The following is a 27,891-nucleotide window of genomic DNA, read 5'->3' as shown; positions in this document are numbered from 1 at the left end:
AAAGATAAAGTTGTCCTTCATCCACATTCAAAATTTCTCCCCACAATGGCAACAGAATTCCATCTTAACCAGTCCTGGACTTGCTAGTATTTTCCTTAGGCCACACTTTCTTCTGGGGAAATGATACTACACACCTTGCATTCAGAGAAGCATTAGCCATCAGCTAGACTGTTTGTCTCTTATGAGAAAAAAGAGCGAAGGCCAGGCAATGACATCCCAATGCCTTTCTCTGAGGTTAGGCTCTGTATTGAATACCTCTTCTGTTCCTCTTCCAGAAGAGCTTCGAGGTCACTGAACTAGAGTGGAAGGATGTTCCATGGCCTGTCTCAGACATATTCTCATATTAGAAATCTGGTAGAGCTGCCACTTGGAGCTCATGCATACTTTCACAACATATTATTATTCCTTAGATCCTGGCATCTGATCACATGCCATAATTTGGTATAGCAATATATAATAATTATTTAACTAGGCTTCTTGTCCAGTGTCTGAAGGGAGGAGCACTACTTGCCAAACTCCAAGTGTGGGGAATGTTGTGGAGGCTGCTCAAAGATGAATGAAGATTACTCACCTGTTACTAAAGTTCTTGAGATGGACTCTGTACATTCACACTCACTGCCCATCATCCCCTCTTCCTTGGAGGCACTGGAAGGAAGGGGTGGGGGGTTGGTATGCCATGCCCTCTCTTTATAGCCCCTCTCCACTGTAGAAATGGAATTCAATGGTTTGACCAGCCCCCAATAATAAGTTATATAGAATTTTCATCATGAAAGATTGCACACTGTGCCCAAATTTACACACATGCAATGCCCAGTGGAAGGATAAATGAATCAGAGTTTTCTGCATGTTGACTTCAGCTTGTGCATGTGCATGGGAACTGGGGCCAGAACTCAGTGGTGAAACAGGTGTAGCTCCACTGAAGATGTCAGCTCCCTCAGTTTACACCAGCTGAGGATGTGGCCCTGAGTCTGCCAAAAAATTGAGCCTGTTGGTTTTATTATAAGACTCACCCAAGCAGAATGCAACAGCTGTTCTGTGCAAATACTACACAATTAAAACTGCAAAGGGAATTTCAGGGAGGCAAAATTAATTACCTCGTTTGAATTTGATCAGAATGCAAATTAGTACCACTACTTTTGTGAAAAATGGGATGGTATATTTTAATAAACTGCAAGTAGTTAGAATATCGATTTTGTGTCCCGTCTGAAGACAGCACCTCCACTAGCATTATGCAGGAAGGGACGGTTCAGTGCATCTCGAAGATCAGAGTGCCACCTACTGAATCACCTCACTACTTTTTGAAGCACCATTTATTCTCCCTGGAGGCAACCCATCCAAGTATTAACCAGCCCCAGCCTGTAGTTTATGAGTTTGACAAGATACAGCCTTGGAATAGAATAGTTGCAGGATCACACAGTAAGTGTTTCAACATGTTCACAGGCTGTGTGCTGTGTTAGCTTAGAGGGTTATGAGAACCGAGCATGTGAAATTATGTAAATGATGGTGTCTCAATTTATATGACTTGTTTGCATTTATATTCCTGTGTTATTTACTGGATAAAAGGGAAGAATGCTGAGGAGAGTCTGTGAGGTTAGATCCCACTGCAGTCCACATCACTAACGGAGAATGTGGTGGTCAAATCCTGACTTTGGGGGGTCTGGGCTGCTCCACACTTCCCAAGATTTGTCCCAGAAAATATAGAACTGCTTGGAAACAACCCTCTGGCCTTTTCAGCTGTCCGATCCCCACTGATTCTTCGTGTTTAGACGGGACATGAATACTTATGCTTATGTATTATACAGTGATTTGTAATTAGCAGGGAGGCTAACATAGCTCTGTTTTATAGTCAGTTACATGTATTCCTCCCCTACACAAGCTCAGTCGGGCTGGAAGCAGGTGTTTGTTAATAAACAAACATCTTTGTGCTGTAGATCTAATTTCAACTCCTCAGTTATCAGCAAAGCAGCTGAAACACGAGCACTCCTGGTGAAAACCCTAGGGAAGACTAGAATTGTTTACCAGTTACCTACTATACAGCAGCTGAGAAACCTGTAGGAATTTGTCACTGTAGGTATTAGTCCCAGACATCACAAAGGGCTCTATTAGAGAGAATACAGTAAAAAAAAAAATCTGAGATATATGATCATAGTGCAGAAGGTCCCCAGAGGGTGGTGGATATAGGATAGATAACAAGCCTGGTAAGTGGGCAAATTCAGACCGTTATTATAGTGCAAAGGGGTGACCAAATGGTTAGCCTGCTGGCTGAAAAGAGCATCCAACAAGCCTCATGTGCCTGAAAGGCTAATGACCGTTTTTACTATCTAATTCCACGCCCTGATCATCCATCCATTAGCTCACTGAAGCTGGCAGCTGCTGCACTGACTCATCCATTACAGACCATGATCACCAGATCATACTGCAGGCAGAACTTGTCAAGTCCTCCAAGTGAGTTTCCAATTATTGTGCTATTTGTGTGCCTTTTAGCTCTTGGTTTTATTTAGAAAATGTTGTTGTGATTGTAATGGGGGAGGGAGAGTAGAGACAGAATAGGTTGCAGCATGTTCAGAGTTGGTTGAGTTTAGAGTAAACATTGGATGGGTACAAAGTTTTTGCTGTTTCTTTTTGCTGGACAGCATTTTCTTGTAAAAATATCAAGTTGGGCCCTTTCCTTGCCTTAATTGCATCTGTATCTATCTTTGATCTCAATGTAGAACTTAATGGCTTTGCTTGGAGGCAGTAGACAACAGAATATTTCTCCAGACAGGTTATTGATTTAAAGTTCGTGGCTAATGAGAAGTTTGCAGAAGTCACAGTTTATGTGAAAGCTGACCATTGCCTAAGCCTCTGAGTAAATAACAAAGGCCTTATGGCACAATCTGTCACAAAGGTGGAGGCGTGGGAGGGAAGAGTGGAAAAATCAATTAGATGATATGATTTTGCCAAAGAAATTGTCCAAATAACATTTCCCAAGATTTTGTTTGTCCTGTATTTTGCCTTCTCTTAGTTTAAATTATAAAGGGCCAGTAATGGGTCCTACTTACGTTGGGGAAGTGCTGTGATTAGTGCAATATAATGTTTGTTTGTAACGATAGCCAAGGTTTTCAAAAGGAGCAGTAGCTTTGGATGCCTCATTTTTTGAAGTGCCCAACACCATAATTGTCAGAGGGTGGTTGGTTGGTACATTTTGGAAATCAAGCCCCTTTTAAGAGGTATCAGATCAGCTTGCAAAATCCTAGTCCATTTTTGAAAATATTGGTCCAGATAATGATAATCCAGATCCTGTTGGGTTGAATGTAGCTGCTTTGTGCTTCTTCCTTGATAGAATCTTTCCACAGAACCAGCCTGTCCAACTGTGTAAGGATCACCCCCATCAATGGCATAGAACCAGTATAGAAGCCTCCCTCCTGACAGTGTAAGGGAAGTAGGTGGGTGCACCATATGCTGCATTTTTGGCACCATTAGGAGAGTGTGTAAATTGAGCAAACCTGGGATGTTATGTACTGTGGGGAACTGGCCTTGCATACAGGGACCATGCACTGGAGAATGCAGGTGGGAGCTTGGCATTACCTTTGCACACCTCCCCCTGATCTGCAGAGTATGCAGTTCAGCTAGACACTGGTATATAGATTTTCCTGCTGCTGGGGGGAAAAAAATCCGCAACATTAGCCTTGTGTATCACTGACCACTGTAAGGCCCATTTAAACTGCCAGAGCATTGTAATGGGCGGTTAGTGCCAACGAGTATCTGCCCATAGAGATTAACTGCTGATCATGAGACTGGGGAGACTGCAAGTGAATGCTGTGAACTGCCTGTGTGCTTGATTCTCCTCTCACCCTTTCCTCTCCTCTCTGGTGTAAATCTGGAATAATTCCATTTACAGCAATGGAATTATGCCTGTATGAAATTGATGTGTAAGACAATCATCCTTCTGGTTTAGTGTCTGGTTTATTGTGTTATTGGTTGCCCACACTTTGAGATTTCAGTATTCTTTTCCAAGTTTCACATCAGTACAGATATAGGCTGACAACCAGAAGCAGTTTTCCTCACAAGCAGTGGCATTTTTTTTCTGATGAAAGTTTTTAGTGAATTTAAAATTGTGGACATCATTTTATGGTGATTGTTTTGTCCACAAAGCATCTTTGTGACCTCAGCTAACATGAGGAAGACATCTTTAACCTTACCCACAAGTATCAGTTTACTCCAAAGTACTGTTTTGTGTCTTCATGTGAAGTTCTACCCTTTCTAAGGCTGAGAATCAATGTGGTCACTCCAGGTCCTCTTATTTTGCCAATACATCTCAGTATGCTGGGGGGGGGGGTAAGGAATATGACATTTTTTATAACTTTGCCCAGTGGAGGCTCTTCAGGGGAGGCAAGGGAAGCTTTGCCTTCTCTGTTTTGAATCAGATACTGTATGATCTTTTGCTTCTTGCAAATTCACTATGATGGTGCCTTTACATATCAGTTTCATTACCTCCTTTAAGATGTCACCAACCTGCATGGCACACTTGTAATACTCAGAAAAATAGAAATGCTAAAAATATATTCTTGATATCATATTGATTTTGTTGTTTCTAAGTAAACTGGATATAATCCTTTTAGCGTGCAGCACGCTGAAAATATAAAGTAGAATCTTTCATCAGAGCCAATGAATCACTCACGATGACTTGAAAATATGGAAACCTGGGTAGAAATTTCTTAGTAAGTTCTTAGGGCTGAATCTAACTCCACTGAAGTCAATGGTAGTCCTTCCACTGGAATCACTGAAAGTGGGATCGGTCCTTTAGATTGTTAATTCCTCTGCATAGGACCTGTGCTGTCTGCCAGCAGGTCACGGATTTAGCAAATTTGATTTTTGCATTGGATACATGTTCACCAGTTGATTTCTATGAACAAATTTCAGCACAGGGATTGTTCATGAGCATTTGTTATTTGGAATTCACTATTCAACGTTTGGAATGAGTCACTTAAATCATTTCTGTTCCACACTGAATGATCATGCGAAAAGCAAGAGCTGTGCTAGCAGATTAGGAGAGAGTCTTCAGGGGGCAGTTGAGATGCTGGGGATTGCCATAATGCTGTCTTTACTGCTTCACCCAGGCAATGGTGACAGCAGTAGCACAGTCTCCATCACTTGATAAGTAGCATGATTTGAAATCCTGGGTGTAGGATCACTGCTGCTGCTCATACTGATCAGTTTTATTAATTAATTCCTTTTAAATCACTCGCTTCTTACTCTCTAGGCTCTCCCTACTTCCCCCCATTCTCACTGCCATGCCCTCAAGGACTATGACCTGAATTCTCATTGGACTTGAGGCCCCTCTACATCACTTTGGCAGTGTAAAGGCCATAGAAGTGTGAAGTGGGCTTACTGGAACTGAGACGACATCTACACTGGAAGCTTGGGATGCGAGTCACATACCCGCCCTAGCTGTCCTTGAGCTAGCGTGAGTAGAAGTAGCAGCATAGTCACGGTATAACTGGTGGCAGCTGCAGAGGCACAGCTGAGTTGTGCGGAGAACATTACCTACCGAAAGCTCGATGAGAGTTGCACAAGTATGGGTACCTGAGCAGGGAAATCACCCCCTAACTTGCAGTGTAGATGCAGCCTGAGAATCAAGCCCAATATATAAGATGGCCAGATGAGCACTTTTGACACAAATATACTTGTTTGCACATGGCCAAGTGTTTATTTTTACTCTCCGTCCCATGTCTTGTAGTAGCCACAATAGCAATTCAAGTTGCCACAAATCATGAGGAGTCTAGGGCATTAGGGTTTAGGTCAAACAAGGTCAGTGACTAAGGCAAACTGATTGCCCTATCCAAGATTTGTAGCTGGTTTAAAGAAAAAGGAAGACTTGTGGCACCTTAGAGGCTAACACATTTTTTGAGCATAAGCTTTCGTGAGCTACAGCTCACGTTCATCGGATGCTGTTAGCTCACGAAAGCTTATGCTCAAATAAATGTGTTAGTCTCTAAGGTGCCACAAGTACTCCTTTTTCTTTTTGCGAATACAGATTAACACGGCTGCTACTCTGAAACCTAGCTGGGTTTAGAAACTTTCCAGTTTAATGGGGTCGGAGAGATTCACTGGAAGATCTGAGTTATTTTTTGGGTCAGATTACCAACTCCAGTGGAAAAACCTGAGAGAGGAGGACAAGAGGGAAAATTCTGCAAGGTTCAGCTCTCAAAGGTTTCCCTGGCTTTTTCCATCAGAAGAGGTCTGCTCCACCACACAATAATCATGGGGTTGAGTGGCCAGAAGATGCAACTTCCCTGAAATCCATATGGATTTGGGGAATTTGCTAGAGACTGGAACCGGTATACAGAGGTCCTGTGCTTCTACATTAGCTCCAGGTCTTCATGGTTGTCCTCCTTGGGAGGTGGATTGCCAGGATTACAGCCTCTGTCTGTATTAACTGCCTAGAATACAGCCTCTGTCTGTATTAACTTTTGAGGAGATTCTTCACTGGTTGCATTAGGAATTATGTTCATAGTGAATCTGCCTGCCATGTTTCAGTTCCAGTCCTTTTCTCAACACACAGGTATAGAGTTGAAACTCCTTTTTGACAGAAAATTTGGGTTTCAAACAAAAATTTTCATGGAAAAGTGTCAGTTTTCCTTGGAAATTAATTAAAATTAAACACTTGAAAACGGAAACATTTTTATTTGGCAATTGCTGCCGTTGGTGCCTCATGGGAAATGTAGGTCAGGTGCACATGCCTGCCTTCCTCTCTGTGAGACAGGTTCCCCCGACAGACAACATTTTCATAATGCACCACAGCCAGGGACTCCTATGATGCACCATGGTGGCTCACGCAAGAGGCGAGACTGTGGTGCATCCTGGGAAATGTGGTATGGCGTTGTGATCTCCACCTATAGAGGAGAATGAGGGTATGAGGCTCCTAATTTAATGTTTTGGTTTTCAGTTAAAAGTTTTCAATCAAAATTTGTAGGTTTTGTTTCTGAAAATGTTCAGCTCTCAATTTTTTAACATCTAAATATTCCGGGGACACCCGCCTCCCCCTTCCCCTGTTGTGACTAGCCCTACACAGATCCAGTCCGTGGGTCTTGTGGCAGTGTAGGTGATAGTACCATGAAGGCAGCTGAGCCACCTTTCCCCCCCCCCCTCTTCCATATGGACAGGGAGAGGTCAGGGCTTAGATCATGGGTGGGATGGTGTGCCTTGTAGCAGTGAAGATTTATGTTCCCTCATTTCTGTGTTGTCAAGCAGCAGCCTACAGGGTATCGGCTTCACTTACCCTGGGATCAATAACGACCTTTATATGTACGTTTGCCAATACAATGACCATGTACATTCAAATGGTAAGAAGGCCAAACATTGCTGTGTCAGTAAATGAGCATCCACTCCTTTGTATGCACCCTTTACTATGCTTTACTAATGGTGGTATAATGCTTTGGGGTGCCCACAGAGTAGCAAGAGGTTTCAGCTAGAATGATCAACAGAGAGACAGTTCGGTGGGATTCAGAATTCAGACCCCATTGAGACAAAGGGGGCAGTTTCCCTTCCTCATAAACGTGCAAAAATAGTTTGGCTTTATTCCATGGGCTACAATTCTCCATCTGTAGTGAAGAGAGGGGTGTGGAGAGCTAGCTGAGGCTCCGTGATCCTGGTCAGAACTCCCAAGGAGCCCCTCTACTTACACTGGTGGCACAAGATCCTGCAAGGGACCTTACACCGGTGGAGGATAGGGCATAGCAAGACGCTGTTCTGCCGTGACCCTCCCCTCCACCCCCCCCCCCGCTTATCCCTGCCCAGCCCAGCAAGCTTCCAACTCCCCTTACCCTAATGCACAAGAGGCAGCTGTGCCTGGTCTACCAGTAGAACTCCCCTGTTCAAGGACACTTCTCTGCTGACCATTTCTGGTCAGTTTACCTCTCCTTTGTTCTATTGAATGGCAGTTAATAGACTGGAGAATCCAAATCTATGTGTTCAAAAAAACAAACAAAAAGTACTTCTCCTCCCCGGGGCTACTAACAGCAGCTTTTGAATATTAAAACTTAAATTTAAATACCTGTTACTTTTCACTCCTTTTTGCATTTCATTTCCTTTGCACCGTGAATTGGTTTTCCTTGCTTTTCTGCTTTGTTTTACTCTCTGTTTCTCTTTTGCACTAATATTGTATCTGTTTTCTTGGGATTCCAACACAGGAGACTCTTGAAAGAAAGAGAACACTGATTTTTCTTTTTCATTGATATGATTTTATTTTTTTAATGCCTCTGACCCTGTAACTCTAATGCTCGTGACTAATCCCATTTACTTAATTAAGGTTACTTGTGGTTATAAGTGTTTGCAGGATCCGGGCCATAATAATTTACATATATAAAGGTTTTAATACATTCTTCATGCATCCAACCCATTGTTTTCATTTTACAAAATCTATGATAAAATGTGAAGCCCAAACTAAGTTGATGCTGTCCCTTTAATTTAAGACTCAGCCTTTTTTCCCCTCCGTTGTTTTATTTTTTAGTTGTTTTTTTTGTGTGCTGTTGTGCGGTACATATTGCTAAAGCAACTATTAGGGCCAGAGCTTTACTGCATGGAGAGTGTCCTAATAAGGGAAGAAAAACAGCCCTTATTGATGAGGTAAGAGAAATCAGGCAGTGGATATTTTTTTTGCTGATTGAGAAGGATAAGGTGTGGTTTGGCAGGTACTACATTGGTTTGGCTAGTTGCTGACACAGTTTGTCTCTTTTACAGTTCAAATCCCTTGCAAAGCAGACAGTCAGGAAGATCTTTCTTCTTCTTCTTCTTCTTCTTCTTCTTCTCACAAACCCTTAGTGTGGCCATAAAATCTCAATGTGACACAGCCTGGATGTGGTAATGAGTTTAGTACAAATCTAACAGTGGTGTATTATAGTCACTTCTGAAGAAAATCTGGGTCTAGCTCAACGGACATGTTTAAACATAATTTTCCATGTGTTTCATTACATATCTAATGCATCTAAAGTAATTTTCCAAGCTGTCAAAGATCAGAATATTCATGCTCTAGTCAGAGAAATTACAGCCCAATTTTCTCCATTCCCAAATCTCTCTCATCTGATGGGAAGTCCATATGTCAGACTGCAGCCACTCTAGTCAGTACTGCAGATTGTTCAGCTGTTGTTTTTTCCCCAATGCTTTGAAATTTCACATTAATTAAGTTCAGCATTTTCAATAACAAGTTAAGTATCTCTGTCCAAATTCTGTACTCACCCCAGTATAATCTGAAGTAAGTGGTGTTCTCTTGTTTAAACCAAAACTGAAGGTAGAATCTGATTTCTATTGTCTTTCTTTTTCTGTCTCCATTTGTTGCTTGCTGACTGAAATACTGAGCCAAGTCTTTGGCCCCTCTTAAGTCATTTTGTATTGCTCCAGCGCACAAAGGGAGCTTAAAGTTGTTTTAAGGAGCTGTTGAAGATTTTTCTAGTGAAGGGAATCCTGATTTGGCTTAGTCCTGTTGGGTTCTGGGAAGTGGGCAGGCGCAAGTCCACTCACAGGTAAAGGTCCCTGCCCCAGCCTAAGGGGAGGAACCAATGAGCCTGGGAATCAAATAAGTATGGGGACTACAAAAGAGAAAACAAGGACAGGTGTAAAGGTCAAAGGGTCAAAAGTAGGGACTGGAAGGGGACACTGAGCAGAGAAGCCCGGATAGTACCACTGCTCTTCGAAAGTGTCAAGGGAGCCAGCTGACTGGTTTCGCTTAGTGGCAGAGAGGTCATTCTGAGGTGGACTGAGAGTGAAGAGTGAATATGTTAAGGGAGGTGTGATATTCTCACCAATGTTAATGTCTCCTTGACTATTATATGCCAAATTAGTGCAACTCTAACTTGTGCTGGGGGCCTATTTATCTGCTGGATATGGGACTGGGTATAGAAATGGCATAACACGATCTATTTGCTCCATCCCCCTCAGTACACCAAGCTTTGTTCTTGGAGACCTAGCCTTTTGCATTCAAGAAGACTAATGATTCAAGTAGTAAGTGTCTAGCTTTCACTGACATTAACTTTTTGTTTTCTGTTTGAGAAAACGCTTGATTGAGTCTTTCAATCTCTCACAATGTGTTTTTTCTTTTTAATTTAATAAATCTACAGGACATATCCTGTTATGGTGAGATTAGTTTATTATAGGCGTAGGATGTGAAAGATAAATTGAGATGATAATAGAGCAGGAAAGAAAAATACAGTCGCTATAGTAGGAAGTGGTGACCAATTAGATAAAGTAAGAAATACACAGAGTTAGGAGTGAGTTATTCTCCTAATACTTTGCTGGGAGCTATATTAATTGCTATAGAATTTAAATTGAATTGCAGTCCCTTTTGGGTGCAGAGGTAAACCTTCTGAATGTGAACTGAAGCACTATTGTCGTCCTGAGTATGCAAATGGATTGAAACAAGAGCTGTGAGAGTTCTCAATGGGGTGTTGATTCTATAGCCTAATGATGGACTAATTATCATCATTAACTATTTAATATTGCATTATTTTAGCAGGAACATCCAGCTTTTCTGAGACTGTGACCTTCTTTTCTTTATAGTTCCGACATAACAACATACTCCTTTACCAAAACCCAAATCTTTCTTGAGGTTCAAGAGTTTGGCTATCATCTTTCTTCTCTTTATTTTTTATTTGGTCCACCTCCTTTTTCATATTTCTGTCTAACCAGAGCAAGAATATTTGAACTCTCATGACAAGCCAACGCCAACAGGATTTGGAGCACCAGTCAGTACAGTTTAAACTTCTGACCCTGAATTGTGAACCATTCTGAGATTATTATTATTATTATTATTTATGTATGTGTATTGTGATAGCACCTTAGAAGCCCCTACTTATGAACCAGGACTCCATTGTGCTAGGAGCTGTACAAACATGAAACAAAAACATGGTCTCTTCCACAAAGAGCTTACAGTCTAAATAAGAGATTAACTCCTTGCTGATCAATAGATCACTTTGAAAAGTTATATACACTTAAACAACAATAAAAACAAAAAGATTTGGGGACAGTTCTTTAGCACATGCCATGGTAAGCTGTGGGCACTTGTTTTGTCCTGAGTTTCTATGGAAAGTGAAGGCGTGTCTTAGGATGTGAGATAAATACATTATGAATACAGGATACAAGATCATGGCTTCCGCTTAGTTCATTGTAGCCAAATTGCCTGTAGGTTTTTAGCTGTAAAAGTATATTACGTGTTTCTGAACAGGAGGTTTTGGCTTGCCAAGTTCCGTATGTTTTATGTTCAACCCTGGAGTCATTTGGGTACAATTATAGCAGTACCTTGCTGGCACCATTTTCATGATCAACTCCATTTTCTGAGGGATTTGCCTTTATAACTCAGCAGCAGGAGCTTGGGATGAGCAAGATTCAAAAGGTTCAGTGCAGTTAAGATAAGCATCCAAAAATTATACAGATCGCTTACATGTCAAAACTAACCTCTGTAACAGCCTCAGTGGAACCATTAACATCTATTTATAAAGTAGGGGCCCAGTAAAGATTTGGAGGTTCAGTTTGACACCACCTTGGCAGTCCCCATTCCCTCTCCATGACAATCCAACTCTTTTCCGTATACAGTGGCCGCTCTCCCATAAGAAGCCACTTCCCTGGCTTCCTCTCTGCCTGGCTTCTGCCTTTCTCCCCATTTGACTCCCTCCCTGCTACTCTCTCCCTCCCCCCCCCCCCCGCCATCAGGATATTCTGAAAAGTCCTAATGGGTGGCATCTCTTTTCCCACATTCTGATTCTCTTGAAAACCTCTCACCAGTCTAACTTAGCATTAGATATTAGCTGCACTTGATAAACAAGGTAAATATTTATCATATTTTTGCCCCTCTGCTGAGCTATAGCAGATGCCCAGGACCTTGCAGATTAGTTTCCCACTGGATGAGAAATCACTTACCCAGACCTGGGTATATTCTTAGTGCAACTTGTTTTCTTTCACACATACACACCAGGTCCTGGAATAGAAGTGGTCTCAACTACCATGCAGGCAATCACATCTCTCAGGGATCTCAGCAGAAACCACTGATGCCCAATTCTCAGGGAGTAATTCTGCCTCAAAAGTTGACTCTAGTTAAAGAGATTAAGGCAGAGAACAAACCTCTCTTGCTGCTTGTCACAGTTCACCCCTAAAGAATCTACAATAACAACACAGAATTTCTTCTAAGACTAAAAACTTGTTCACACACTGTACGACCGTGTAAAACTTTGGGTACAATGCTATCCTTGACTACTGCCATCCCTCTCACTCCCTCTCTCTGTCTGACAGTTCTCCATCTTTATGATGCTCATTGGGACTGTTTGTGACCTGAATAGTCACTCAGGGCCAAATTTTCCACTCCAGTACAACTCCTTGTAGCTCAACTGAGTACAGTTATAGTTGAGAGCAGAATTTGGCCCTCTGTCTTGGACAGACCTCACTTAACCCTATTCTGTTTGATGATCCAGTTCCAGGATTGCTGTTACAGGGAATCCCTTTGTCTGGTGGTGGTGCAATGGGAGGAGGAGGCTGGCTAGGTGGCTAGACAGCATCCAGTACTATTGGCAGACTCCATATTGGGCCCCACTGCCACTGAGTTAGAACTAGGATTGCTCAGGAAGTTCAACAATACTTAGCATGTATGTTGCACTTTTCATCGTTGATGTTTTGTACACGTGTTATTTAATTATTTACTAGGAGGCATATTCTGCCCTAACTTACATCTATGCACTCTCACTTCTGCCAGTTGGATTGCATGAGGTATATATGAACACAGGTTTTGACCTTTGTGTCCCAGAATTTGGCCCTTCTGAGCATGAAGGATTTAATTCAGTGACAACCTGGGCCGTGAAAAGGCTGATACTGTTGCTGGGCTTCAAGGTAGCAGGTGACCATCAGGAAGGGAGTTTATTAAAGATCAGAGGGTGGATAAAGAAGCTAGAGATGCCTATTGAAGTGCCATGGGGAAGGAATGGCAGAGACTACTTGTGTGTTGCAAGAAGAGCGAACCAGCAAGACCTACTGGAGAACTGGAATGAAGAAGGAGGCAGTAGCCATTTTGGGATCAGTTCCTATTAGATACAGGAAGGAGAATACTGGAGCCTTGGCTGAATTGTCCTGAACCTTTAAAAAAAAAATTGTGTGAATGTGCTGATGGAGTTTTGGGCAAAGGTTCAGAAGGGGATTCTTTTTTTATCCGAAGTACCCAGCCCTAATTCATTCATTCAGCACTGTGTATTAGCAATAAAGCATTTTATGTGGTATACCAATGTAAAGCAGTAAGGTGGTTGAACCTATAAGTACATTCCAGCAGATGAGCTTACATGAGGGAGATATTTTTCACAGTCTTTTACTTCAAGTAGAGTTGGACTGGAACTGGATTTTCTGTGTTGTGGGAACTGTGATTTCAAAAACTTTTCTGTTCCAAAATGGAACACAAACAAACATTTCAAAATTTTCCATGAAAAAAATTTGAAAAACAAAACAAAATGGTTTTGGGCTTGATCAAAATGTGTAGTTTCTATAAAAGCTAAATGTTTCATTCTGATTTTGAAGTTTTTTTAAAAATTACAATATAAAAGAAAAGAAATTTCTAAAAGAGAAGTAATTTTGAAATGAAAAATCTAAATATTCTGTCCCGAAAATGTTGAAATGTTCCATTTCAACAGATTGAAAAGATTCATGTTGGGGTGTTTTTCTAAATGAAATGTTGTCAAAATTGACATGTTTCTTCAAAATCTTTTGCTTTCAATTAATAGACATTTTCCTAAGGAAAAACATTTTGCCAGAAAATATCCAACCAACACTTTCTTCAAGCTTTATGACAATAAAAGTGTTTTCAAAATAAATAAAACTATTTTACTTAAATCTGTCTATGCAGGTCCTGGTGTGGCCCCCACCAAAACATTCTTGGGAGGAAGAATTATTCCCATTTTACAGATGGGGAATTGAGGCACAGGGAAATTAAATAATGTATCCAGTGTCACACAGGAAATTTATGAAAAAGATGGGGACTAAGTCCGGATCTCCTGAGTCCCAGTGCAGTACTTTAACCACAAGAAAAAGGGCCCAGTTGAGCTAAAACAAAGCCCATCTTATTGCTATGGTTTGGAGGATTGCCTTTCCCAAAACTCTTTGGTTAGGTAGAACACTGCTAACCTCAGTACTTCTCTCTGTGAATAACATTCTCCTAAAGTCCCATCTGTCACGGAGTCTGGGGGAGTCAGGGTCCTGCACCCCCACTTCCTGCGATTCACCATGACTCTCAGCCAGCCAGTAAAATGGAAGGTTTATTGGATGACAGGAACACAGTCCCAAACAGAGCTTGTAGGTACAACCAGGACCCCTCAGTCAAGTCCTTCTGGGGGGCAAGGAGCTTAGACCCCAGTCCTGGCGCTCCCTCCGTTTCCCAAGGCAGCTCCAAACTGAAACCCCCTCCAGCTGTCTCACAGCCCCTCACCCTGGTTCCTCCTCCAGCCTTTGTCCAGTTTCCTGGGCAGAAGGTGTCACTTGACCGCAACTCTGCTCCTGGGCTCTCATGTTACATGCTCAAGTATTTTCCCTCAAGGAAAGTCTCCCATCCCTAATGCAGACAGTCCCAGTAAAATGCCCCTGGAACATTCCCAGGTCAATACTCCCCACTCCCTGCTGCGTCACACCATCTATTGTGTGAAAATCTCCCTTGGACATCCCCTTAACTTTTGCAGTGTTGGTGAGACAAAACTATGTTTTTACCATTTGCCTCAATTGTGCTACAGCCTTGCAAAATCCAAGGCTACAGCACGTTATGAGAACTTGGCTAAACTACAGTTTGGTCCCATCTACCTTGCAAGACTAGTGTGTGTTAAGGGAGAACCATGTTGTGACTGGGTCTTCCAGGGTGATAGTTTCCACAGTGTAGGTGGGACTGGAAGAAAGAGAGTTTAGGCTACTAATTTCTCCTTGAGCCATTATTTAGAAGCTGTGTTTCAAGAACCCAACCGTTTTCCTCAGTTCAAGTGTGGGAAGCAGCAGAGTTTGGCAGCAAGTTAACTTCCTGTCAGTTGATGCTAGGGCAGGGCCTCTTCACCCTGTCACAATAGTTTTTTTCACACACTCAGGCAGTATCATCTTGATCTATATCACAGTGCTTCAAGAGGGCATCAGATTGTGCTGAGACACGCTGAGCCTCTGGCAGCCTGAAGCATCTTTGAGGGATCATGGCTTGGAGATGCCTAACCGCAAAGGAAAAGGTACGACTAGCTCCTTTTCCACTCCCCAGCTCCCACAAAGTGTTTTAAACATTGAAACTTCTGATTAAAAATACCTGACAACAGAAGATATTAAATAAAAAAAAAGTGTCATTATGACATGGCCTTAGGCTACAGCTTGCTCAGAGACAAGCAAGAAAACGTAGAATAATGTGCCTCTTTGTTCAGGACTCCGCCAGTAGAGAAATCTGAGAACAATCTGCTATCCCAGTGGATATCATACGAGCTACAATACCCATGCTCAGTGATGGTAGTCAGTGCAGGGCAGTGGTTAGAGTAGAGGACTAGAAGCAGGGATTCATCCAATAGCTTCTACAATTCCCATATGAAGTCAATGGAAAGATTCACATTGATTTCAATGGGCTTTGGATCACATCCCTAAGTTCTGGCCTCAGCTGTACCACTTATGTGGTCTTGGGTAAATCCTTTATTCCTCAGTTTCCCTTTCTGTAAATTGGGATAACAGTACCCATCTTGTGGAGTACACAAGGCTGTTATGATGGATAATTCATTAGTGTTTGTAAAGCACTTTGAGATTTTTTTCATGAAAGGAGCTTTGTAAGTGCCAAGTATTAATGAAACAATGATTGGGAAATAGCCATCACTCTGAATGTTAATCTTGGGAATTTAATGGATTACACCAGGAGCCTTGGCACTTAAATATATTTTGTATTTAACAATGAATTTTCCGTTACTGTTTCTTTAAAATGTGAATTCTGTCCTGGTGAAAGGGCTCAGGTTTTAATGCCTCTGTTTTTCCACAGAACATGTATTGCAGCATGGGCAGTGGTACCACAAGCTTCTGTTACATTAGCCTAATAGCTCCAATCACTATTCTGGAGTGATCATTTGTAGGGCTTAGAAAGTAGCTCGTTCTCCAGCCATATTCAGTCCTCTGTCTCTCTGCTGAGATTGCCAACTGGGTAAAAGTGAAAAAAGCAGTATCTGTTTGGATAACTTGCCTATGTACTGGGCTGGACCCAGACAAGTACCATAGAAGTCCTAGGTAAGTGTTAGGTTTCAGGACAAGAACAACAGAGAAGGCTGGGAGCAAGCTGAGCACAGCAGCTCTGAGCTGCCAGTCAGATGAGAGGGTAATGGGCATGGAGAATAGAAAAGTATGCTGCTGAGTAATGAACAGAGCCTGGTGAGTAATTTGTTATGAGCACATACTCAGTGAATATTGCACCCTTTTCTGCTCAGAAAGAGCAAATTTTTCAAAATTGGCTGAGTGATTTAGGGCTTGTCTACATGGCAAAATTGACCAGAACAGCTATTGTAGAATAAACTATTCTGCAATCGGTATTCCAGAATAAACTCCCCACATGGACACTATTCCAGAATAAAAGTGATTTTGTTCCAGGATAATTACTCTCTTTTAGAAGTGCACTAATTTTTCCAGAATAAAGTGTCCTAACAGGTAGTTATTCCAGTCAATTTTTCCATGTAGACAAACCTTTAGGAAACTACACCTCATTGAAAGACAATGGAATTTAGGGACCTAAGTCACACAGGCATTTCTGAAAAATGTGTCCATATTTTCTTCAAGCAGATTGTCATTTTCTCTGATTTCTCTAGTTTTTCAAAATGAATGTTTGGATATTTTCTGTCAATAATTCTTGGTTCTGAGATAATTTGGTAACAAATATTTGATACTTGAAATTGGAGGTATTTTGACTGGACATTCAAGTTCTGTGGCATGTTTCTCTTCCCTAACTGGATAAGAGTAACTCTCAGCTTCAGATTTCCAGTATGAATATTCACTTATTGTGAATTACAAATTCATTTTCCATAAATATTTCATAGTATTCACTTAAAACACTATTTTGGCAAACTTTCCTGCCAGTAACCTAATTTGCTAGAATATTAATGGACATAACTAATAAAGGAACATGAACAAACTTGAAGTAGATGTGTTTAAAAATTCAAATGAATATATGCAAAATACATTTTGCACTATTTGTCCAGCTCTAGTTACGAATCATTGTATTGAAAGTTTGCAGCTTTTAAAATGGCCCTTTCTGTAAATTGTTGCACAAACTGGGCAAATCATAGTAACAACAGTGTGCTGTTAATAAAACTGTACATGAACTTGCATATCTTTATTGGGCACTTCATTTGTGGGAAGAATTTTTACCTTTCACAAAGGTGGAAGACATACCAGGATTAACTTTCAGAGTCACACATGGAATGTATATACCTATAATCCTGTTAGCAAACAACAGGATCAGTGCTCATGATTCCTGTACTGTCTCATTGAAATGGTCTCCTAATCACCAGCACTGCTGCCAACAAGTTTCTTAAGTACATGAATGAGAGACAGAGGCTTGTTTTTGAAGTCCTTTTTAAAAACAGACATAAGTTTTCCTTAAAACAAATTCTCCACACACAGTATCCATCTAGTGTTTGTGCAGAGAGTGTTTGTCAGCTCAGGGAAACTTTGTGACATCTGATTCTTGTTAGTTCTTTTCCACACACCGCATGTTGTAGCTCTGAACATATTTGTAATACCATTTTTTCCCTAATGTGGTTTATTTCAATTAACATAAGACTTCACAGTCCACTGTGTTTCAGTGTGTGTCATTTTCTTAGAGCAGTTGCTTTCCCATTGTCTACTGCTTTTATTTCAATATTTAGTCTGCTGCAATGTGAGAGGGGTTGTCACCTTTTTGCAATTTTTTTTTAGAGATTATTTTCATTTGATGATGGTGGTGGTGAAGTGATGTCTGACAAAGTTAATTTCTTCAGACTCCTTTTGTAAAAAAACAACAACACCATGCTGCATGCATTGTTCATGCAGCACAGACTTTCCTGTATTTCTGGAAACTGTGGTGGGTGTCTTCAGAGACACCTCTGGCACTGAATGATAATAAATTACTTCAGGAGACAGCACCACCCTATATTCTCAGCGGGATCATTCAGAACCTTAGGTCCTTCTATTCATGGGTCCCAAAACAGTATTAACTCTCATCTTTGAGATTACACAAAAAATAGGCCCTGACCACTTGTAGTCATTAAAGATCATAAAAAGAAAAGGAGTACTTGTGGCACCTTAGAGACTGAATGCATCCGATGAAATGAGCTATAGCTCACGAAAGCTTATGCTCTAATACATTTGTTAGTCTCTAAGGTGCCACAAGTACTCCTTTTCTTTTTGCGAATACAGACTAACACGGCTGCTACTCTGAAACCTGTCATTAAAGATCATGTGGCACTTTTGGCAAGAGTGGGGGTGTTAGCCCTACCATCCTGAACAAAATGCGGTTTGAGTACATATATTCTACACAATTCCCTTGCTTTTTTGATGAGTAATGGTGACATTCTTCACTTCAAGTTTTAGGTGCTCAAAGCCAATCAAAACACGGGGAAATTTATTTTTTTTATTAAAATTCACAACTTTTGCAACCTCACAGCTTTCTAAGGCGATGTTTGGCTGAAATGTCACATCCACCCTGGTTGCTTGCGTGCATGATGGATGGATATATGTTGTAAGTTTGTTGTGCAGCTGAGGAGTCTATGAGGGCATTTGGGTGTTGTGATGTGAGGGTGGTGAACAGTGATTTAGGTTGGTCTGGATGTTAACGTTGTCTTAACTGGGTGATTTCCTTGTTTTTAGTGCATGTTTGGATAGGAAATTAACTTGAGCAACCTTAACTCAAAATTGACAAAGCTTTTTGTGTGTGTTATCTGTATCGAACATGCTGCACTTGCATATTACATCAATTCTATTTATTTTTCACAAAGGAAATGAAATGGAAGTATTGGTGTGTTAAGAAAGCTCTCTATTTCCTAGTGCAGCACTGTCAGACTTACATGTGCACAGAAAAGTCTTCCAAATAGGAAACCAGGATGAAAAGTGGAGGAAGAAATGAAGTTGAGAGGCCAGGTACTAGGTTTCCAGGTCGGAGAGAGACATTTAAATTTATAAGCACTCAGCTTTTGCATTTCTTGGATCCTATATTCTTTCCTGTATGCTAATTTGGATGGGTGCATCCGATTTTTTTTGGTTATTATTATCAACACTAGAAATAAAAATAAATTTAGACCACATTTTCTGAAAAAATAAATTACTGCAATTACAGGCCAAAATTCAGATATGAAGCATAAAGTGGTTTAAGCTCATTCCCATTACAGTCCCATGCTACCACCTAGGCCTAGCCTACACGGGTGAAGCTTTGCTTACATTTCTCATTGCTGCTGCCACCAATGCAGCTCCCACATGTGCTGGAGGAAACTTGTGCTTTGTGCACCACAATCGTAAATGCTGCTCTGAGCAGAGTTATAAGACTAGGTGCTTAACATACCAAGGGTCACCTGGAACCCTGTTTGCATTACATCTGTTACCAGAGCTACTGTCAGCAGAGTTGAGCCAGGAGTAGGTACAGTGACTAAGGGTATGGTTATACTACCCGCTGAATCGGCGAGCAGTGATCGATCCAGCGGGGGTTGATTTATTGTGCTGCGATAAATCGACACCCGAGCACTCTCCCGTCGACTCCTGAACTCCACTGCCGCGAGAGTTGCAAGCAGAGTCGAAGGGGGAGAGGCAGCAGTTGACTCACCACAGAGAAGACTCCACGGTGAGTAGATCTAAGTACATCGACTTCAGCTGCGTTATTCACGTAGCTGAAGTTGCATAACTTAAATCAATTCTCCCACCAGTGTAGACCAGGCCATAGTTTTTTTGTAAAAGGCCTAGTAAAGACACCTCGTTACAATCCCTTAGGCTGTTTACATGCTACTACTATGTGTAAGAAAGTCTAAGGTATAACTGTAGTAGAATGGAGGCTATTGATATCTTATATAACTTGCATCTTCTTCTGACATCTTGGTGGGTAAGTTATACGAAAAAAACTCCACCTACTGAATTACCAGGAAAGCTGTCTGTGCTGTACTTCTTCTCAAATACAACATTGAGAAGGCCCAGTCCTGTTTAGTATGTGAGCTCTGATAGGATCACAGCTTAATGTGTCTGGGCTGCAGATGGGATGGTTTAATTCAATGAAATTCTCCTCCTTGCTTGTATTTAAAGAAAAGCTTGGATATCAGGAAAGACTTGATGAGAGCAGAACATTTGTACAGAAATCATTTCAGTTGGTCAGTAATTGTAAGCTATCCCTTCTGCAATGATTTCAGACACTTGTGTTTCAATAGGAGCTTGATCCACAAAGGGACTGAGGTGTTGCAACTCTGAACATCATGATGCCTAACTTTTAAGCTCCTAGAAAATAGAGGAACACACTGTGATCCACAAAGCCTGAGTTAGTAAGCCTGACAGAACAAGGAATAATGGTCTTAAGTTGCAGTGGGGGAGGTTTAGGTTGGATATTAGGAAAAAAATTTTCACTAGGAGGGTGGTGAAGCACTGGAATGCGTTATCTAGGGAGGTGGTGGAATCTCCTTCCTTTGAGGTTTTTACGGTCAGGCTTGACAAAGCCCTTGCTGGGATGATTTAGTTGGAGATTGGTCCTGCTTTAAGCAGGGGGTTGGACTAGATGACCTCCTGAGGTCCCTTCCAACCCTAATATTCTATGATTCTGTGATTCTATAGGTGCCTAGGCCCCTATACAATGAATGGGGAGAGATAAGTGCTTTAGAATGTGATCCACAAAAGCCAGTACTCTAGGTGGGAGCCATCTAAGCTAGCCAGTGGAAGATGCTGACAAGAGGGGTGTATGCTAAGTCCTGGCCTTCTCATGGAGATAGGCACCTAAGTCCTGCAGGGAGGTGCCTATTTCTACTTAGCGATCCAGGGATCCAGAATGGGAACCTGCGACCTCGAGTCAGGCAGCTTGGGCGCCTAAGGCGTTATTTGTGGGAATGAGTCAGGCACCTGCATCACTCCACACAAAATGGCAGGAGGTGCTGGTGGTGCCCAACTTACTACTTTTAGTTCAGTAGTTAAAGTACCTTCCTGAGCAGTGGGAGATCCCTGTTCAAATCCTTTCTCCCCACTCACCCCAAGGCAGAGGGAAGAATTGAACCTGGGTCTCCACAAACCAGGTGAGTGCTGTAATCACTGGACTAAAAGTTATAATGTGGGCACACCTCCACCTCCTGCCAGATTTTGAATTTGGATGGGTCCTGCTAGGTGGCCTTTAAGCACCCCTACTGGATTGGGCCCTGACCATGATTTAGGTAGCTGAATGTGTATCTTCCCATAGTTTATTGCTGGAGTTTAAGCGGGAGGGAGGCAGCAATGTGCATGCCTAGAGGCAGACACTTAGGCCCAGAGGGAATTTTTATTCTGAACATTTAGGCACTGAGTGAGTTTAGGTGCCTACAGCATTCGACGGGAGTTTTGTTCCTCACAGTGGAGCCAAAACTGGGATTTAGATACCTTAAACCCAGATTTAGCCTTCTAAATCTGGGGTTTAGGTGCTGAGTATCTTTGTGGATCTGGGCTCTGCTTCCTAGTCGCAATCCTGTTTCACTTTCTGCCCCAGCCTGTAGCAGAGGAACAACCCTGTGTGTGATCCTGCAGTCTGTTTTAATGGAAATTTCCAGAATTTCATAAGTGTAAATGCTGACTGAGGGTGGAAAATGGGCATGTGCCCTCTAATTTGTTACTATCCCAATGATTTTTCCTTCAGAAAGACTGCAGACCTCATCGTGTGCTTTCACTCCAATCCCCCCCACCAGTTTTTCCTACGTGATTGCACCTCTGCTGAACTCAGCATCGTGGTTGATTGAAGGGTTCTGAAAATAGGCTTGTAGCAACAAAAACTTTTTTTCAGCTTAAATATTTCTGATAATTAGCAACGGTGGCAAGGTAAATTAGTAAAAATAAAACCACATTCAAAAGTTTCACTCTCCCAATCTACTATTTCATAAAAAAATAAAACTCAAGGAATCTTTTCTTAAATTACAAAAGTACTGTACAGGCAGAATCCTGAAATCTTTGCTTGCTTTTTCATTCAGTCTTCCTTACTCAAGCAAACATCCTGGTGACTTCACTTGGAGTTTAGGCCGAGTAAGAAATCAGTAAAAAGTGAGTTACAGCTTCATTTATTATTTATTTATGTTACAGTCATGCCTAGAGACCCCAGCCTGATTCAGTGCCCCATTGCACATACCCGCAGTGAGAGGAAAGTTCATGATTTCGTTTACAGCAATTCTGAAGCAAATCCTGATGTCATGTCTTACTCAGGCTAAAAGCCCATTATTTTCAATGGTCATGTTGCTTGAAAAGGACTGAGTAAGGATTTGGCCTATTGTGGTTCGGAATATGACATTTGTAATAAACCACAAAAAAGTAGAGGTGGTCACATAGAATAGAAAGCAATTTGCTACAGTAGCAACAAATACAGCAATGATCACAATGGCATGCACAGATGCAGAGATTAATTTTTACTGTCTTCCTTTGACATTCAAGCTATAAATCTTGTTATGTGCACTTCTTTGAATGGCCCATATGTAGGGCAAACTGATTTCTGAGTGAATTCCACTAAGCTTTAGGGAAAGCAGTCATAGACTAACAGTCAGTGGTTCAAAGCCCATAAGAAACTTGGCTAATTATTGTTTTCTTCTCGGTTACCGTTTTTTCTTTTTCTTAAAGCCTCTGAATTAAAACAGGTTTAATACTGGACATTGCTCATCTATTGTGGATGAAGTGAAACTGCAAACCATTATAGACTCCACATGTTGAGAGAATTACAAACTTTACTGGGACACTTCCAACAAACCCTTTTATCTGCATATAATATATGTTGGAGGCAAAGTTGACATTATTTCAGTAGCTGAAGGTTTTTACTCTTTATGTTTACAGCCCTGCATGCGATTTGTGCTGAGGTACTCAGAGGCAATTTCCAGAACTATTTGGATGTGGTCAGAGAATCTGCTTGCATTTCACATTATGAAACAGATCATCAGTTTTCTGCCATGAAAAAAAAAACAGGGGCATGCATGAGTCATTTTGCCTTTGTACACAATAAGGCAGTGATATGATATGCTGGCTTCAACTGCAAGGTCTGGGTTTTAGGACGTGGATCTAAAAACAAAACAATTGTGTCATCATGAACCAGGGAACTGTGGGGGTGAAAAGGGTGCTGGATATGCCAAATTACTGGGAAAAACTGAGGGCCACATTTCAATGGAGGCCTCTGATTTTGGAAGGCAGGATCTATCCCAGGGACTTAAGCACAGTTCTGAGCATACAATGCTTACCTACAAACATGTTCCTCCTTTTGCCTTTCTCCCGCTATTAGGCAGGAATGACTAGGTAAAGTAGCATTCTCTTTAATACGGAATCACTTTCCCCTGTGATCATTGGTCTGCTGATCACTTTTTTATACCTTGTGCCGAAATGTGAAACATTCTGCTTCCACTTTTTGCAGATTCCCTTAAACGGATGAATGAATCTGTTCGTTCCTTAGTTAAGAGCAAGGGTTTAATGCGCTACCACATCAAAGGGGAACAAACCTCAAAGAATGATAGATACAAGCTGATCGGTCAGAAGGAAATTTTCTTTCCCATACTTATCTTTTCTCTCAGAGGAAAATGCAAGGGGCTAGATCCTCAACTGATATAAAGAGAGGAGCATCTGGCTTAGTATGAGCTTTCATTTATTGCTGTAGTATACCCTATTTAACATTGCCAGTGTTTCATATTGATGCCTAAAATCAGCAAAAGTAGGAATGATAAGGAAAAGCAGGATATTCAGGATGTAAAGACTGAAAGAAAAATACTTAGGGCCAGATGCTGATTCCCTTACTCATATTGAATACATATCTCTACTTAGTGAAAATAATGCCTTTAAAATCAGTGAGGCTACACAAAGTGAATAAGCACATCAGGAATAAGAAAAGCTGCAGTTGTGCAGAAGACACAGGTGAGACCACCGTATGTAAAGGTTTGCCATGCTTTTCATTGCCCCTGAAGAGCTGCACTGATGGAATACGTATGTAGTTAGCCCACCCACAATATGTCCTCTAGGAAGATCTTTGAAATAGCTAAGAAATTGTTGACGAAAAGACCAAAAATACATGAGAAACAGCAGGGGTATTGGAGAAACAAAAAGGCAAAGTCTTGTCAATGACAGGAGATTCATAGTTTTTAAGGCCAGAAGGGTGTTCATTTAGTTTCACCTCCTGTATGTCGCAGGGCATAGTATGATCCCAAAAATTCAGGAAAGGCATCCAGTCTTGATATGAAGACAGTGAGGGATGGAAAATCCACTGGGATGTTGCACTCTATTTGATTTTAGGAAAATATGCTAATGAGTGTGAATATAACATAACTAGAATATGCTTCATGCAAAAAGTCTCTTGTAAGGTATCATTGCAAAGCTTATAATCTACTGAGTGTGGTCATCCTATTTGTATAAATGTATCACTCTTGTATCTGAAACTAGAAATATGAAATATAACTCTACGGTCCTATTGTAGTTATGCAAAGTGTGGGCCATTAATGGCGGTTTGGAATCTTGATGGCTACCATCAACCAGGACAATTGACTGTGGATAGCTCTGTTTGCTTGCAGGCCTTCCTGTGAGTCAGGCTGGGAGGAATGAAGGCTTGGGCTCTCTCAGGACATGTGACCATGTCACCTGGTACTGAAATCCATCTTAAACCTGGTGCTTTTCTATTTAGAAGGAGGGGTGCGGACCCAGAGAGACAAAAGATTCCCACCTTGTGCAAAAGATATATAAGGGGGTGAAACAGAACAAAGGGGGCTGCAATCATAAGAGATCCCTTAGCTACCACCTGAGCTGGAACAAGGACTGTACCAGGGGAAAGAATTGTGCCCAGACTAGGAAGGCATACAGTCTGCGATAAAATCTTCCCTCAGAGATGTTTCAATAAGCTTCTATCTGTATTCAGTTTTCTTACTGTATTAGGTTTAAACTTGCGTGTTTTATTTTATTTTGCTTGGTAATTCACTTTGTTCTGTCTGCTACTACTTGGAACCACTTAAATCCTATTTTGTGTATTTAATAAAATCACTTTTTACTTATTAATTAACCCAGAGTATGTATTAATACCTGGGTGGGGGAGGGGGCGGGGAAACAGCTGTGCATATCTCTCTCAGTGTTATAGAGGGGGAACAATTTATGAGTTTACCCTGTATATGCTTTTTACAGGGTAAAACAGATTTATTTAGGGTTTGGACACCATTGGGAGCTGGGCATCTGAGTGTTGGAGACAGGAACACTTCTTAAGCTGTTTTCAGTTAAGCCTGCAGATTGTGGGACATAGTTCAGACCTGGGTCTGTTTGCAGCAGGCTAGCATGTTTGGCTCAAACAAGGTAGGGTTCTGAAGTCCCAAGCTGACAGGGAAAATGGGCTCAGAAGTAGTCTCAGCACATCAGTTGGCAGCCCCAAGGGGGTTTCTCTCCCAAGGGGATTTCTCTGATCCAACCTGTCACATCCACCACTTCCCTTGATAGTTTGTTCCAATGGTTAATCACGTTCACTGTTGAAAATTTGTGCCTTATTTCTCATTTGAATTTGTCTGACTTTAATGGCCCACCAATGGTTCTCTTTATTATTTTCTCTGCTAAATCAGATGTGAGAAACAAATTCCTGTGAGTCAAATTCAAAAGCATAAGCCATAAAGATCTTATTATTAAGTACTAAAATTAATGCACATACAGATAATTATGCTGGCTAAGCCAGGATCACTATAATCATGATTCTGAGTTTCCACTATAACCTCCTGCTTTCACTTACACATGTCTCTCTTAAACAGTAACATTTCTGTGCTAGGTCCATACACAAAGGTGAATCTTTTTTTTTTTTAACAAGTTTGAGCAGAATCCCTGCAACTGTTTTTGAGTATGATGGAGTAAGAGGAAAAAATAAAATGTTTCCAGTAATAAAAAAAAAATGTAACCACACTTTTTAGGTAAGGCGTGAGCAAAACAGCTGAAGTTTGAAACATGAAACTTGACATAAATGTAACTCTCTGTGGCAACTTGTGCCTTTTCTAGATTTGGAAAAAAAAATGGATTGTATTTGTTTATACTCATAGTTTTGAAGTGTGTCTATCACAATACAAAGTATTTGCACAATAAAACATTAGAAGCATATGCAGTAGTAACTATAAATTGACAGAATATCAACAATAACTAGGGTTGCCAACGTATTTAAAAATAAAGGACTTTTTTCTTAGCATTTCCTCCCCACCCCTTCTTGAGATATTATTAATTATTACAATAATAATTAATAAGCAGTACTCAACTACATTTGCCAGGGATATTTCTTGCTACTTTTTGCAGCATTCAGCAACTCCTGATCTTGTTGTACAGAGATGATAAAATAAGAGGTGTCCCCTGTAGTAAAGGACTGTTGGCAACTGTAACAATAACACAAAGGGAACTCCCCAACCTGTATAATAACAGGTCCATCCTCACTCCACCCATCCCCTCAGGAAGAGCCTGAGTAAATAGACAGGCCTTTCAATGAGCACTAAAGGCTAACTAACTCAGCTCTGATGGACCCAGTTTGTGAATGAAGGCTGGTATCAAGGGTCTTCTACTGAAGTCCCTCCTCTGGCACCAGCCTCCAGCCGTACAGATCTACTGATCCATTGTCTTGGTGTTTAGATACTAACTTTCTACATGCCTTAGAAATAAGCTATGCAGATAGCACACATACCAGTACAGTAGCTGGATGTATACACTGTCTGATCTCATTCCCCCTGATGGAACACACACAGAGAAAGCAGTCTCCAAGATGTGCAGGACCCAAACTATAAAATGTTTCAAGATAACAAAATTATAGCCATTTGAAAATAGCTTACTGGACATGTGCAATAGAAAATTTTATTTAAGCCTACAGTCGTGCATGTTTGTGCAGCTGGTTCAGTGTGCATTGGTTGGTAGAATGAGCATGCTATTTCCACCTGTGGCGGTATTTTCAAGGAGAAGAGAAAAAGGCTTACTAGTATATGGGGGACATGCTGGAGGGAGGGAAGCTGGACCATTTACAAAAATTCAGAAAGCTTGGGGCTGAGAGCTTTGTTTTGAAATTGTTTGCACCCCTCTGGCTCCCTGCAACCAGAATCTCTGCTCAGACCCACAGGTTTCTCTTTCATTCTCGGTTTCCTCTCTCTAATGGAGTGATGAGACCAGCTTAAGTTAGACACTTCCCAATCACATCTGGATTCCTTGGCAATCTCTGCAATTAAGACACCTATTTTCCTGCTTTTGCCAATCACTGAATGAGGTTCGTGACAAGCTGGGTTAGGCGATTGCTGATATTTATTAATATAGTTTAAATAATAACCCCGTAAGGATTTAGAACCATCAGGTTCAGCTTATAAATAATCAATGGAACTATATGTTTTCATTGCAACCTTCTTCTGCCTCCCCTTCCATTCCTTGATGAATTCCCCACATTCCCTCCTCTTCTTTAATTGCATATTATATTAAATAAGCCCGTAAATTCCTTTTAGGGCAGTGACCATGTCTTCCTATGTTTGTACAATGCCTGCTACAGTGGGCCTCCCATTTTGATTGGGACATTTCAGTGCTACCATAAAATAGATAAATACAAGTAATAATAGTAATATAACATACGAGAGCTGGGCAACATTTTTTAAAGAAACTCTAAACCAGAAAGCCTGGGATGAGTTTGAGGTTTGAGTTAATTTGTGGTTCCAAGTGGAAACCAACTGAAGCCTGATGGTATTGAATGGATATGGCACAAAAGCATTCTAACCTTGGCTGAGA

The 27,891-nt window shown here is 41.2% G+C and overlaps 1 protein-coding gene across 25 annotated transcripts in view; it reads left to right on the top strand.

Moving 5' to 3' along the window:
- Window positions 1-27,891, top strand: part of CALD1 (caldesmon 1) — a 236,987-nt gene that overhangs the window by 168,483 nt on the left and 40,613 nt on the right. The window contains exon 1 of one of the 25 annotated variants that reach the window (XM_043517186.1): window positions 2,204-2,445. The exons of the other annotated variants lie outside the window; for them this stretch is intronic. The gene's annotated coding sequence lies outside the window, so the exon portion shown is untranslated. Of the gene's footprint in view, window positions 1-2,203; window positions 2,446-27,891 lie in introns of those variants that run through there. 25 annotated transcript variants of the gene reach the window in all.

The sequence above is a fragment of the Dermochelys coriacea genome, chromosome 1 (genome assembly GCF_009764565.3).
Source record: "Dermochelys coriacea isolate rDerCor1 chromosome 1, rDerCor1.pri.v4, whole genome shotgun sequence".
NCBI classification, from domain to species: Eukaryota; Metazoa; Chordata; order Testudines; family Dermochelyidae; genus Dermochelys; species Dermochelys coriacea.
Note: the sequence above shows the minus strand (reverse complement) of the source record. Positions and strands in the feature narration are given on the sequence as shown.